Genomic DNA, 13,723 nt, shown 5'->3' with positions numbered 1-13,723 from the left:
CGTAAATTTACACATGTAGATTTACTCCTATGTAAATTCATGTCTATACTTAGGAGTAACTTTAACTTTCCACTTGGAAATGGTAAATAGTGAAAAGTAGTATTCATAGGTGTCTCCATTCTTTCAGTTTTGTTGGTGGAGTCTGCATAAATGTAATTTACATACTACTTGTAACTTTAGAACCATATTTTACAGTCTGTCTACTTGGTGGAGACCTCTGCTTCAGGGCTGAAATGAAGAGACGTTTGTACCTCTTTCTGCTCCCCGGTTTACTACTGGAATCTGCGGAGCAGACAGTGGGCAGAGTTTCTCTCAGGCCAAGTAGGACATCTAGAGGTGCCATTTTAGTTAGTGTGCACTCATGTTGCCCATGCCAGCTCAGTTCACGCCTATTTAATGAGAGCCGCAGCACAGATGCGCAGCCCTGCCTAAGGTCAGTTTCTGCTAACAGTTTTTTTATTTTTTGAGTTTGTATCTTCTTGATATATATTAATTATGTTTTTTTATTGTGGGTGTCACATGCTGAAATTCTGTAGACATAACTAATTGGAAGGCAGTACATTAATTTGGAGCCATAACTAATATGCAGGCAGGGAAAGTTTTAGGCATTCTTTAAGTATTAACATTTTATCCAGTGAGCAGGTCATTTGACATTTGTACGATTCGCTTAAGGTCTGCTCCTTGCTCTGCTACTCTATTCTTTGGCGAGAGCAGCGAGTTTCTCCAAGACCGAGGAGGACATCTAGAGGCTACATCTTAGTTACTGGGTGCTCTTGTTGTCCATTTGGGCTAAGTTCTCAGCCTTTTTAATGAAATCCAGCAGGGCAGATGTGCAGCAAGTGCACCACTGGCAAGCCGAAGGTGCACCAAAGACAAGACCAACTGTGCCCGTCCATGACCAGCCCGCGACCAGCACTGGCCCCAACGCTGGTTTTGGCTCAGCTTTGGTTTCTTGCCAGTCGGCGAGAGGGATGAGCTATGGGTGCTTCACCCTTCCTGTAATAGCTGTTAGAGGTGTCTTGCTGACGATGCCAGAGGTTCACCATTCTGTAAATTATGGAGGTCTGCTTTGCCTTTTATTCCAGCTTTCCCATTACCTTCTGTTGTTTAACCTGTAAATCAGAAACGGTTTTGAGCTTGCATCTCCTTGGACATGCTGAGCACAAAACAGTCTTCAAAGTGGGATTAGAGAATGTGTGTTTTCTGCCAAACATCATCCTCTCTATTGAGCAATTGCTTGTGGATACTAACATGGACACTCAATTTGCAACTGAAACCTGACGGCATGCTGAGTCTGGCCCAGACATTTGCCAAGCTTTACTCTAGGACTTTTTATATGAAGGAGAGATCAGTTAGGTAAAAAGGAGGGGTGATGTAGAGGTTGTTGTCCATAGGGACTTTCATTGCAGCACTTTTCAACTCAACAACCTTAGAGGAGCCAAAGGTAAGAGATTTTGTATTTCAATTGCCCCTCAACTTTCTTTTTCATGGGTTTTGGTGTACTGCCCTCTAGGACCGGCCTCAGAATTTTTGGACTCATGAGATGAGATGCTGTGACCAGTGGCCCTCAAGTATTCCAATCTGATCGTGTGTGGTGATTTCAATCTGCTTGTCTGTATGCCTACAAATAGTTCTGGGCAGGCTCTGGTAGAAGTCTGTCGTGCTCATAATTTATCTCAATATATCAAGCATTCCCATTTCAAAGTGGCACACTTAAACCTCATCTTTTCTATTATCTCTCTAAATCTTGATCTCTAACCCCTGTTATGCTCAGATTGTTTTTTGATCCCCGTTGGACCTGGCCCTTTTTGCAGGGTTATCCCTACACCTTTTGCCTTCTTCCTCCTATTTCATCTGATCTGTTTGTGTTGGCTTTAGGACTCTGGGCACTTTACCACTGCTAACCAGTGCTAAAGTGCATATGTTCTCTGTCTATTTTGTATTTTTGATTTGTTTATCCATGATTGGCAAATTCGATTCACTAGTAAGTCCCATGTAAAGAGCACCAGGTGTGTCCAGAGCATGTAAAACCAATGCTACTAGTGAGCCTGCAGCATTGCTTGTGCCACCCACATGAGTAGCCCTGCAAGCATGCCTCAGACCTGCCACTGCAGTGTCTGTGAGTGCAGTTTTAAACTGTCATTTCAACCTGGCAAGTGCAAGCAAACCCAAACCTTCCCTTTTTGTACACCTAAGTCACCACTAAGGTAGGGCCAAGCCAGCTCTATTGGCAGGGTGCAGTGTATTTAAAAGGTATGACATGTACTGGTGTGTTTTTCATGTCCTAATTGTGAAATATTGCTAATAACGTTTTTCACTATTGCTAGGACTATCTCTCCCATAGGGTAACATGAGGATTGCCTTGAATTATCTTTTAAGTGTATTTCCCATTGGTAACAGGAAGAGATTTGGAGTTTAGGGTCTCTGAACTCACCGTTTAAAAATACATCTTTTGGTGATGCTGGTTTTTAAAATGTGTGTTTGAAAATGCCACTTTTAGAAAGTGGGCATTTTCTTTCTTATCTATTCTATGCCTGTCAGTTGGCTAACAGTCGAGCTCTTGTACATTTTCTCTAGAAATTCACAAAAAGGGAGCTGTGGTGTGCCTTGCATATCCTGATGGTTTATGATCAGGCTAATAAGCCTTCCTGAGCTAGAATGGTGGGAGGAGTTGTCAATGACACCTGAACATACACAGCTGTCTCCACCTCCCTGTGTGTCAGGAGCCAGGTCAGGGAAAGACAGGGTTTTATGCACTATAAAAACTTCCCTTTGAAGTTTGCCTACTTCAAATGCAGCAAGGGGTATAAGTGCTGGACCGATGACACCCCAAACTCAGAACATTCATGGACTGAGGACATTCTGCCAAGAAGAAGAGATGGGGTCTGTAGGAGGGACTGCCACTCTATCACCTGTATGTGCTTGCCTGCTGATGTACTTCTTTCCTGGGAGTTAAAGGATTGGTCTTTGCTTTCTGTATTGTGCTTCCAAAGATCTCCATGGGCCTATGCATGCGAGCCTCCTGTTAGGAAGTTTCAGGGCCATCAAATACTTCACCTACCACTGCCTGAGCTCTTCTGCTGAGAGTCTTGACTTGCCAAGTGGTGCCAAATCCAGTTCCTGGGACATTGGAAGTGTAGCCTGGTGATCTTAAAGAGAAAATCCACGCATTGAGTCCCGGTGCGTGTGTTCTCGACGCATCACTGCAAACGTTTTATGTATCGCCGCTGCCAGTACTGAAATGTGGTTCCCGCTGGAAGCATCAACCACAGCTTTCACCGCAGGTCCCAGCTCGCCATCGCAGCGTGTCAGAGAAATTGACACAGTGTAAGTCACAAGCACCATGTCACCGACACCCATTTCACCCTCTTCGACTCCGACACAGCATGCAGCACATGCATCGAGGTTGCAAAATCAACGCAAAATCTGCATTACTGTTGCGCATTGATGCAGCGCATCTGGATTTTCAACGCATTGTCTCACAATGCTGACTCTTTATCAACACCACACCGCAGTAAGGAACCGAGGCTGTGTGTCCGGACACTGATGCTTGTATATTGGATTTTTGTCACTTTGTGCTTGTTTTATTCTGATAAATATTGGCTTTTGTTCCAAACTGGTGTGGACTCTTTTTGCAGTGTTTTCACCGTGTTACTTTGTGTATGTGCACATGATTTACACAATTCCTCTGAGAAAAGCCTGGCTGCTCGTTCCAAGCTACCAAGGGGGTGAACGGGTGTTATCTCCCTTACCCTGACTAGAGTGTGGGTCCCTACTTGGACAAGGTGCCAAGTTACCTAGAACCTCTCAGAAGTGAAGCTTTGGAGTAAAGTTAAGGAATCCAAAATGCATCCTTTTTTAAGATCCTCTCAACCGGTCTTTTCAGGGGATGTGGATGACGTTGCCATAACAGTCAATAATTGGTTGCAGGAAGCAACGTCTTTGTGTATACCCACTAAGCAGGTTCGATCAATGGTAAAAGGTTCTTCTGGTATCTGGTATTTGCAAGATGTTATGGATATTAAGAATCAGTGCAAACAGCTTGAAATACAGTGGCAACAGGATTACAGCCCGGTCTACAAAGAGTGATATAAATTGGCCTTGTAGGAGTATCATTTAGCCATTAAAAAATCTAAGCATTCCTTTTTAATTGAGCGCATCAAAGCTGCTGTTAACTCCTCTAAGGACATTTTTTTTAACTTTGAGGATAAGATTCTAAGAATCTATGAAGTTTTTGAGTTCCCAGCCCATGCCATTGATCATGGGGAATTTGTAAACCCTGGTATGGAGTTGGCTGGGACCCACTTATTTAAAATACTTGTGCCTATTTCCTTAACCGAAACACAGTCAGCCCTATTGCATTTTCTTTTTGGCACCACTCTGGTTCAGTTTTCCTGCCTATATTCAGACTATTTGCCACCTCTATTATTGCAATGTTAACTGAGCTTTTCAAGCACTCTGTGGATGCATCATTTATTCCAGCCTGCTGGAAAAGTGTCAAACTGATTCCTCTCCGAAAAAAACCTCTGGCTGCTCCAGCTGTTTTGTCTAACTACCGTGTAAAAAAGTTCAATCGGGTCGGGGACAATCGATATTTGCCCGGCGGTATTGCCTCTGTGACCCTCTAGTTATTAAATCAAATGAAGAGGCAGGCGCTGGAGACTGGAAAGCAGGAAACAAGGTTTTCTTTATTCTCTCCGGAGGAGAACACAACGAAACGGACAGAAGGTATCGTTCTGAGGTGCTCTAACTTACGTTTGAGGCCTGGCCCCTTATATACAGTGTTTATGGTTTTTATTACAGTTTACATACATGTGACAAAGCTTTGATATACGGAAAGACATACCCGGAATCCCCCTTTGGGGCCCGTTCCCACACACATTTACAGTTGAAATCCCCACCCTAGTCATAACAGGTGATGAGTATCACGCAGCTGGATATTCCGCCGATTCACGGAATGTGGGGGGTTTGATCGGATCTCATGGAGTGGGGGCTTTGATCAACCCGGGGATCCTTTGATGGGGGAAGCTTTCTATTGTACGGGGAGGGGCAAGGATGGTATCGACAGAGCTGGGTGTCGGCTTGGGAACGGGGAGGACAAAACGGGCACACGGGGAAAAAGGGGGTTTGCATCTAAGGGCCGGAGATCATGAAAGGAAAGCAGGGAGGTGTTGCGCTGGGAACAGGATGAGGGCCGGGGGCAGAGCAGCGCCGAAGAGGGGTTTATGACTCAAGGCAGGTGCAAGCAGGGGGTGGTCAGCGTGCAGGCTTAGTGAAGGCAAAGGGCTATGTCAGGGGCCAGCGGCATGCAAAAGGGTTTGTTCTGATCGGGGCATCTTAAAATGGCGGGCGCGCACGACAAAAGTGTGGCATCAGGGGAAGAGGCAAGATGGCGCAGATAATGTTCACCAAAACGCACTAATTTTCCACAGTCCTCCCTTTAACATATTCAAGACATCTTGCTGGTTCATTTTCTACTCGGGTCTATTGTGGTGGGCATGAGAAGGAAAACGGTAGGAACCCTAGGTGGAAAAGAGTTGTAAACAATACATTTTAACATTTCTAGTTTTCAGGAGGCGGGTCTATTTGATAAACTTTGATAAACTTGTTCACCAGGAAAGTCATAGGAATGTAATACAAAAACAGTTCTGTAGCGTGCAGCAAGTACATATCATAACGTGAACTGGCAGGTTATTACATATTTCAGATTTGGATTGGAGCAGGATCAATACAATGGCGGCTGGGAGAGAAATGAGGCATAGCAAAAACGGTGATTGTGGATGTCAAATGTTCGAAGTTTTACGAGTTCTCATTGTTCTTTGTGGTCTTTCGTTGGCGCTGTTGAGCACCGGCGGTGGAGCTACGAGTCCAGCTCTGTTCTAAGTTCTGCGTTGCAGGGCACGACCCTTTCCTCGCGTTTCTGGTCGGTAAGGTCCTTTTCGCCCTGTGTCCTTTGAGGTGATTGTCAGAAAGTTCCGATGGAAGAAGAGCGTTCAAAACAGTCCATAGGGTAGGTCAGAGGAAAAAGGGGGATGGAGCAAGGCCAAATTGGGAACAAACTAGGGGAACGAGAGACTTCAAATAGGCGGGCGTGTGACGGAATTCAGAGAGCGGGGACATGTCGACAGGCACTGGACGTCGAGCAGGGGCATCAGGTCGCCCCTTTCTTTTCATGCCGTCGAAAACAGTGCCTCGTCCTGCAGCTCTTTTCAGTCGTGGTCTCGCCTTGGCTAATGTCGCAGGTGTTCCTTAGTCTGCAGTCAGGCCTCGTGCTCCCACATCCGGTCCTTCTCTCCTCCAACAGCAGTACCCTTAAACAAGTTTGAAAAGACAGTCTTTAGAAAATTTGCAGATGAAGATAATCAAAAAGTCTATTTCTCTCCCAGCTCCAGGCAAAGAATGAAAATGTCCGTTATATTTAATGTTCACAACTGGCATATGAATGACCGGTGGCGGACCTGTTGGATTTACTATGACTTTCCTTCATAATTATTTATTACAGGCATGACAGTTCATCTGATGGTAACCCACCTTCGGGAGACAAATCTGGCAAAGATATGCCGTTCTCTAGAGTTTTGCATTTACAAAAGGGTACAGTGAGTCGTCAACATGGTACTACACAGGTATTTTGCTGAGAGACGAACATGGCTAAACATTTCCTTTCTATCGGTGCATCCTGCTTTTCAACTACTGCGGGGTTTATTTTGATGATTTCTTTACCTTGGTCTAGTCTGTTAACCTTGTAAAACATCATTCTGGGTCCTACGTAACCTTTTACAGCCCGGTTACTTAGCTGGGAAGGACAGGGGTTTTATGGGAAACAACCAGGGACATAGACAGGGGAGGCAACGGGGGTGATCGTTTTTCTGGTTTGGGTATTGCGACAATTCGGGGAGGGGAGGGTCGCGTATTCTGAGGTCCTTGTTTTATACTATAGGAGCCGTTGACATGTAGTTCCCTTATTTCGGGTCAGATTAGGGAACCTCTGTCGTCTTACCTGTCCTTTCCCTTACGGCCCAACCTGGGTTCATTGACTTCCAGCGGAAAAGGAGAGGTAATGACGCGGCTTCAGGGTGATTGTATTAGAGACAAGTTTTTGTGCAAATACTGACGGTATTTGAAGCCAATTAGGTGGTGTGCTAGGGGTGGCAATCTGCCAATTTCGGGGCTAACCACTCGGAAGAGTGGTAGTGCAAAAATAGAGAGAGAGAGAGAGAGAGAGTGAGAGAGAGAGAGAGAGAGAGAGAGAGAGAGAGAGAGAGAGAGTGCAACGGCAGGCTAAATAGTACACGTGCAACAGAGAGGGTGGCAGTGTATTCAAGAAAGGTTATTTAGTGCATTACACAGTAAAGGGTATTCACGAGTCCGCGTTAGAATCTTGTAATCATGCAGTTTGAGCATTAGACAGGGTAGAGGGGACGTGCTTTGAGAAAAGGAAAGAAGGAAAAAGGAGGTACCATTTTGTCGCACTTTCTCGCATTCTCGGTCCTTTGACCAGTTGGGTCAACGCCTCAGTCACACACACACACATTCCCTCACAGTTTCGCATCATACGTGACATGGGTTAATTCGTCCGGTCTGGTTTAAGGGTGATCACTTTCTATCAAGTTGTGCTAATTTTCCGGGTCTGTTCGATACGTGAGTAGTTTGCAGGCGTGCTTAGACACCACCCTGCGGCGCTAGTCCGTTTCGTGTATTTAGACATGGCAAGGTCTCAGATCTTCGCCACACCTTGGCTGTAATCTCTGATGTAACCTGCAGAGGGAGGAAAAAAGGGGGGGGTGGGGGAGACAGCATTCGCGCGCATTCAAATACATGGATTCATAAGTCCTTTACTTACCTCTTACTCGTCTTTCCTCCTTGGGGCAGGGTCCCTGGGGATATGGTTTCCGGAGTCGAGGGGGGGGGGGTAGTGTGTTCATGCAGGGCGTGTGCGGGGAAACATAAAAAGGAAACCAGAGGTGCCTAGTGCGAGGTATCTAGTCAAAGGATATATTCACTATCGGGATCCTTAAACCTCTTTCAACGCCGTGGCGTTCTAAAGTTCTTCGGTTCTTGGGTCCCTGCTACTTTGGAACGTTGTACTTTATAATATTTACATTATTTCATTTCACCCTCCTTTTACATTCCCTCATTTACACCATTCGTTTTACCCATCCTTGGAAGTCAAGGTCTTCCTCTACGCGAGGGTTCATGAGTCAGTCGCGTACTTTTGAAGGCGGGGTGTCGTGTTGTCGATCCGATCCGTCCTCCAGGGCTGGGCAACCATCTTCTTTTAACCTTAAAGAGAGAGCAGAGTAGGGTGCACAGAAAAAGAACTTTCCCACCCATCCCATATTGTTTTAAAATAAAGCATGCAATACCCGTCCATAGTTTCAAAGACTTTATTTTGCAAAATCATTTCAGCATATGGATTATGAGGGTGCGGTCGTATTTGGTCGGTCGTGCCAATGGCTAAAGTGCGTACAGTGGGGGTGTCGTTTGCAGCAATAAAAACATCGGGAAGTTTTACTCATTCATTTGCAAGAAACTAAAACGTCTATTAATTGGCTGGGGGTTCGAGGGCATTTTAATTTCATAATTTAGAAGCATAATCATAATAGTTGTAATCAGATTTCCTATATGCATACCGTACGTGTGCGTCGTAAATGAGGTTTACATCAGTTATAAAAATATAATACATTGTACATTCGTAATCAACATTTGTAACGGGGATCTTTTCACACTATTCGTCGAGTGAGTTCTCTTCGTCTTTTCTAGCCAAGTGTACAAAGGATCATATAAAATCTCAGAACATCAAGTTTATATTAGTGCGAAGGAACACCACGAGGTGTTCGTAAGTTCCGATTGATACCAGCGCCATTTTGGGCGGGGCCGGCACAGTCCGGAAGCAGCATCAGGGGGAAATGTTTCCATTACTGGCAGTTTGGACCAGAGTCCTTTTCGGCAGTTCTAGAATTCACGCTAACAGAAGGTGTGGCAATGTCATGTTTGTTTCGTTGGCGATCAAGGCAGCCGTCCCTTACCGGAAACCTGCAAAGGCCGAAGGTTCCGCCGGGGACCTTTGTATGATCTTCAAGGCTGCGGAGATGCTGTCGGAGATGGGGGGCTCGTGCTCCATGGGACAAATGTTCGAGTTATACGGCTGGCCAAAGTTACTCTAGTGGCCGGGGCCCGCCTTCCAGCGGATCCAGACGCCATTTTGAGGCCCTACAGGGGCCTACTCTCGTCGAGTTTGCAAGAATGGAAGAGACCCTTCGGAGTGAAAGGAAGAGGTCCCTGTTTTGTGAGAGCGGGACGTTCAGCTGGGGTGCAGCTGTGATGCCCCCACCTGGGGGCGAGGGAGACTCGTTCACATCGTCTCCTTCCCCCGGTGCACTCCATGCCGCTCCTTTTCATCGCCCCGCATGAAGGCCTCTCCACATCCGGTGTTCCCCAAGTGCCACCATTGTACGTTCGGTGCTGCGCAAATACTGGGGTGCCACCATTGTACGTTCGGTGCTGCGCAAGTACTGGGGTGCCACCATGGTGTGTCCGGTGCTGTGGAAGTATGGGCACCATCGCCTGACTGGGGGTGTTCGGCGTCGGGCCGGGGGCTGGGAAACCTCCTACCGGTGGAGGTGGGAGAGGCTCGTCCGCGTCGCCTCTCCCTCCCAGCCCAACTTGGACAAATTGTTGTGGAGGTACGTGCAGGACATCCCGCCGTCCAGGACTGCTGCGGCTGTGACGGAAGAGAAAAGGAAGAGGTGCCTCGCTCTCCTCTTGACATGTGGCGGGACTACCTTAGTCTTTCCAGGCCCGTTGCGGCCGGCCAAGGAGACATGTGGCGGGACTACCTGCAAATGCCCAGGCTGCGGGCTCCTGCCTCTCCTCCGGCTCCCCCATACGTTAAGATTTCCTGACCAAGAGTTGGCGGCGGGGCTCGCCTTATATGGGTTGCCGTTGGTTGGGCGTAGCCGTAACCCTGCCCTACTTTGGAAGGTTCCAGAATGGGGGGGGGGCGAATGTTCTGTTTGACTTTCATTTTCTACAGTTTATCGTTATTATTCCTTGTTTGTTGTGTTAAATTAAAAGTTCAAGTTTATTAATGGTCTACGGATTTTGTTTTATCATTTCTTTCTTTCCAGGTTGCTTTTATGCTAAGTTTCTGCTAACAGGGGTCGAGTAACACGGAAACACGTGTAGAGGGATGACGTAGATTTGTACATTACATACACACGAACTCAGACGGGGGACAGTACAAGTACGACATACAAAGACCCAAGACAAATATAAAACAGTTATTGGTCATAATTATCTCTTTCCGTCTGTGAATTTTAAACGAGGCTGGGTTCCCGTCTTGACATTGCCCGACCTAGGAGAACTTGAGCATGCCGCTGAGATTTTCCTGGCGAAATCTGTGCCATCGGGCATAATCAAACGTGGTGGTTCTGTCTGGTCTGTCTATGTAAGTCGGGTTCTTCTCTGTCTCGCGCCTTTTCTCGTACTGTCGGTCTGTCGTTCTTGTCGGCCCTTTGCCTTTACTCACGCTCAGTAGAGTCGGGCATTGGGCTTTCCAGTGTCCGACATACCTACAAAAAGCGCATTGGTCTGACCCTAAGTCTGGTCGTCCTTTGCATAGTGTCGGGGGATAAGTTGTGGGTAGCGGTGTCCTGGGGTTGTCCTGTCGGTATATTTCCCTACTTGGTTTATCCTCGTCTTTTCTCTGTCGTTTCGTAGCCTCTCTGCGCCACATACCGAGACTGTCGAGCATAATTGGCGTCGTCTTATTATTTCGAAGGGCTATTTCTAACGTTTCTATTTTATCAAGGTCAAAGGATCCTGCCAGTGGCCACTGTTTGTCTTGGCTATCTTCGGTATACCTGTGCCATAATTTATTATAAGCTATGGTGACTAACCCATAGTTTATGAACATGTCCTTATTAGGGGTGCCTTCTAGTGGAGCTATATGGTCCACCTCTAGCACCCGGTCCGGGCTAAACAGGCTATTTATCAGTGGGGAGAAGACAGACATGACGGCTCGTAACGAGGGACTAAAAAGTCAGCACTGCCTATCTTATCACTAGGTGCAAAGACTAGACAGAATATTTCTATTCTACGTTGTTTGCAGGTAGTGAATACCTCATGGATCAAAAAAAAATATAAAACCAAACGACCAATAAATAACAATGGGGAGAATGAGTAGGTCCGCAAAGATCTGCGTTACCTACCCTTTTCACTATCTGCAAAAAGGGTGGTCTCTTCCCTGCTTGCAGACAGGGAATCTCCAGGAAACAATAGTTTTGTGAACAACAGTTCAGTTTCAAGCAATTATTGAGTGGGGGAGAAAAAGAACAAGCACGGCTGCTACCCTACCTATCCTCCACTGCTTGCAAAGGGAGAGGGAGCCTGTTGTTTCTCCGTTTGCAGACAGTGAATCTCTAAATAAAAATAAACAGAGCAATACTAGTATTTTGAACAATCAAGCAATCAAAACAAATTTTTTCCGCAACTTGTCGTGGCAACACGACCTTACCCGGACCATGTGGACAGTTTCTTGTCTTCCGAATCCAGCGCCCGATCGTCCTCTTTTCCTCGTATTTCTCACGGCACTCCTGATGGTTCCCAGTCAGGACCGTAGATCACTCGAGAGAGGTCTGTTCGGAACTAGTGAAGTTCGGATGATCGGCTGCCAGACGAGGGTCTATTGGGCAAGAGCTCTCCCGATCGTTGCAGTCGTTCACTCTGTCGTCGGGACCTCTCCCACTGGATCCACGAGTCGCTGATGGGCCCCACGCTTGGGACGCCAATTGTAAAAAAGTTCAATCGGGTCGGGGACAATCGATATTTGCCCGGCGGTATTGCCTCTGTGACCCTCTAGTTATTAAATCAAATGAAGAGGCAGGCGCTGGAGACTGGAAAGCAGGAAACAAGGTTTTCTTTATTCTCTCCGGAGGAGAACACAACGAAACGGACAGAAGGTATCGTTCTGAGGTGCTCTAACTTACGTTTGAGGCCTGGCCCCTTATATACAGTGTTTATGGTTTTTATTACAGTTTACATACATGTGACAAAGCTTTGATATACGGAAAGACATACCCGGAATCCCCCTTTGGGGCCCGTTCCCACACACATTTACAGTTGAAATCCCCACCCTAGTCATAACAGGTGATGAGTATCACGCAGCTGGATATTCCGCCGATTCACGGAATGTGGGGGGTTTGATCGGATCTCATGGAGTGGGGGCTTTGATCAACCCGGGGATCCTTTGATGGGGGAAGCTTTCTATTGTACGGGGAGGGGCAAGGATGGTATCGACAGAGCTGGGTGTCGGCTTGGGAACAGGGAGGACAAAACGGGCACACGGGGAAAAAGGGGGTTTGCATCTAAGGGCCGGAGATCATGAAAGGAAAGCAGGGAGGTGTTGCGCTGGGAACAGGATGAGGGCCGGGGGCAGAGCAGCGCCGAAGAGGGGTTTATGACTCAAGGCAGGTGCAAGCAGGGGGTGGTCAGCGTGCAGGCTTAGTGAAGGCAAAGGGCTATGTCAGGGGCCAGCGGCATGCAAAAGGGTTTGTTCTGATCGGGGCATCTTAAAATGGCGGGCGCGCACGACAAAAGTGTGGCATCAGGGGAAGAGGCAAGATGGCGCAGATAATGTTCACCAAAACGCACTAATTTTCCACAACCGACCAATTTCATTGCTATACATGGCTACCAAAATACTTGATAAAGTAGTTACCATTCATTTATCCTACTATTTTGGAGGTCACTAAGCCTCTCCAATGTACTCAATCTGCTCTGCAGTATAGTACAAAATCTTCCTTCCTTTTAGTGAATTAAATCACAGATTTGTGCTCGATAGGAAGAAAAAGCAGCTCTAATTCTGCTTGACGTATGTGCTGCCTTTAACACAGAGTAACATCCAGTGCTCCCTCAGAGGGTGGCAGACATAGGCGTAGGTGGTTTGGCATGGCTCTGGTTTGAGTCCTTCCTTGAAGTCAGAGGGCAAACCATCTGGTCCTCGACTCAGAAAAGGCTCACTTCTGCATGACTCTTCTTTGATCCCTACCTATTTTAATATCTACATTGCCACACTAGGGACCCTGATTGAATCACATGGTGTGGTCAATATTTCATATGCAGATGATACTCAATTTGTTCTTACATTTGATCACTTTGCATACCACAAAATCTCATCTTTTGTCACCTTCAGTGTAATGTGGACAAAACGGATTTTACTGTTTAGCAGGGCCAGAAGCCTTTGGAGCAACTTTAGTTCCCATGGGACATTCTCCCCTTCCCTTCTGTTTGGCAAGGCCAGAATCCTTTGGACCAATTATAGTTGCCTCAGGATATTCTCCCTTGACTGCCCCCCCAGACCCAACGGTGGAAGTTAAGATCCTGGGAGTAAAAATAGATGTTACGCTATCTATGTACACCCAGATTGGTTCAGCAGCTGTGACCTATGTAAGGGTGCTGTGATCAATACAAACATTTTTGGACCTCTTACTAGTTGATACCCACAGAACGCTAGTCCATGCCTTGATAACATTTAGGCTGAATTACTCAAAATACCTCTATATGGGAGTGCCCTATTATAAGATCGGGAAATTGGAGCTAGTCCAACACACAACTGCCCAGCTAATTTTGGGGTTATCTAGGAGGGATTCTATTTTGTCTAATTTTAGGGTACTGCATTGGGTACCCATCATTAAGAAAGGTGTGTTTAAAGCTTTGACTATCA

Source organism: Lissotriton helveticus, chromosome 7, assembly GCF_964261635.1.
Source record: "Lissotriton helveticus chromosome 7, aLisHel1.1, whole genome shotgun sequence".
Classification (NCBI taxonomy): domain Eukaryota; kingdom Metazoa; phylum Chordata; class Amphibia; order Caudata; family Salamandridae; genus Lissotriton; species Lissotriton helveticus.
Note: the sequence above shows the minus strand (reverse complement) of the source record.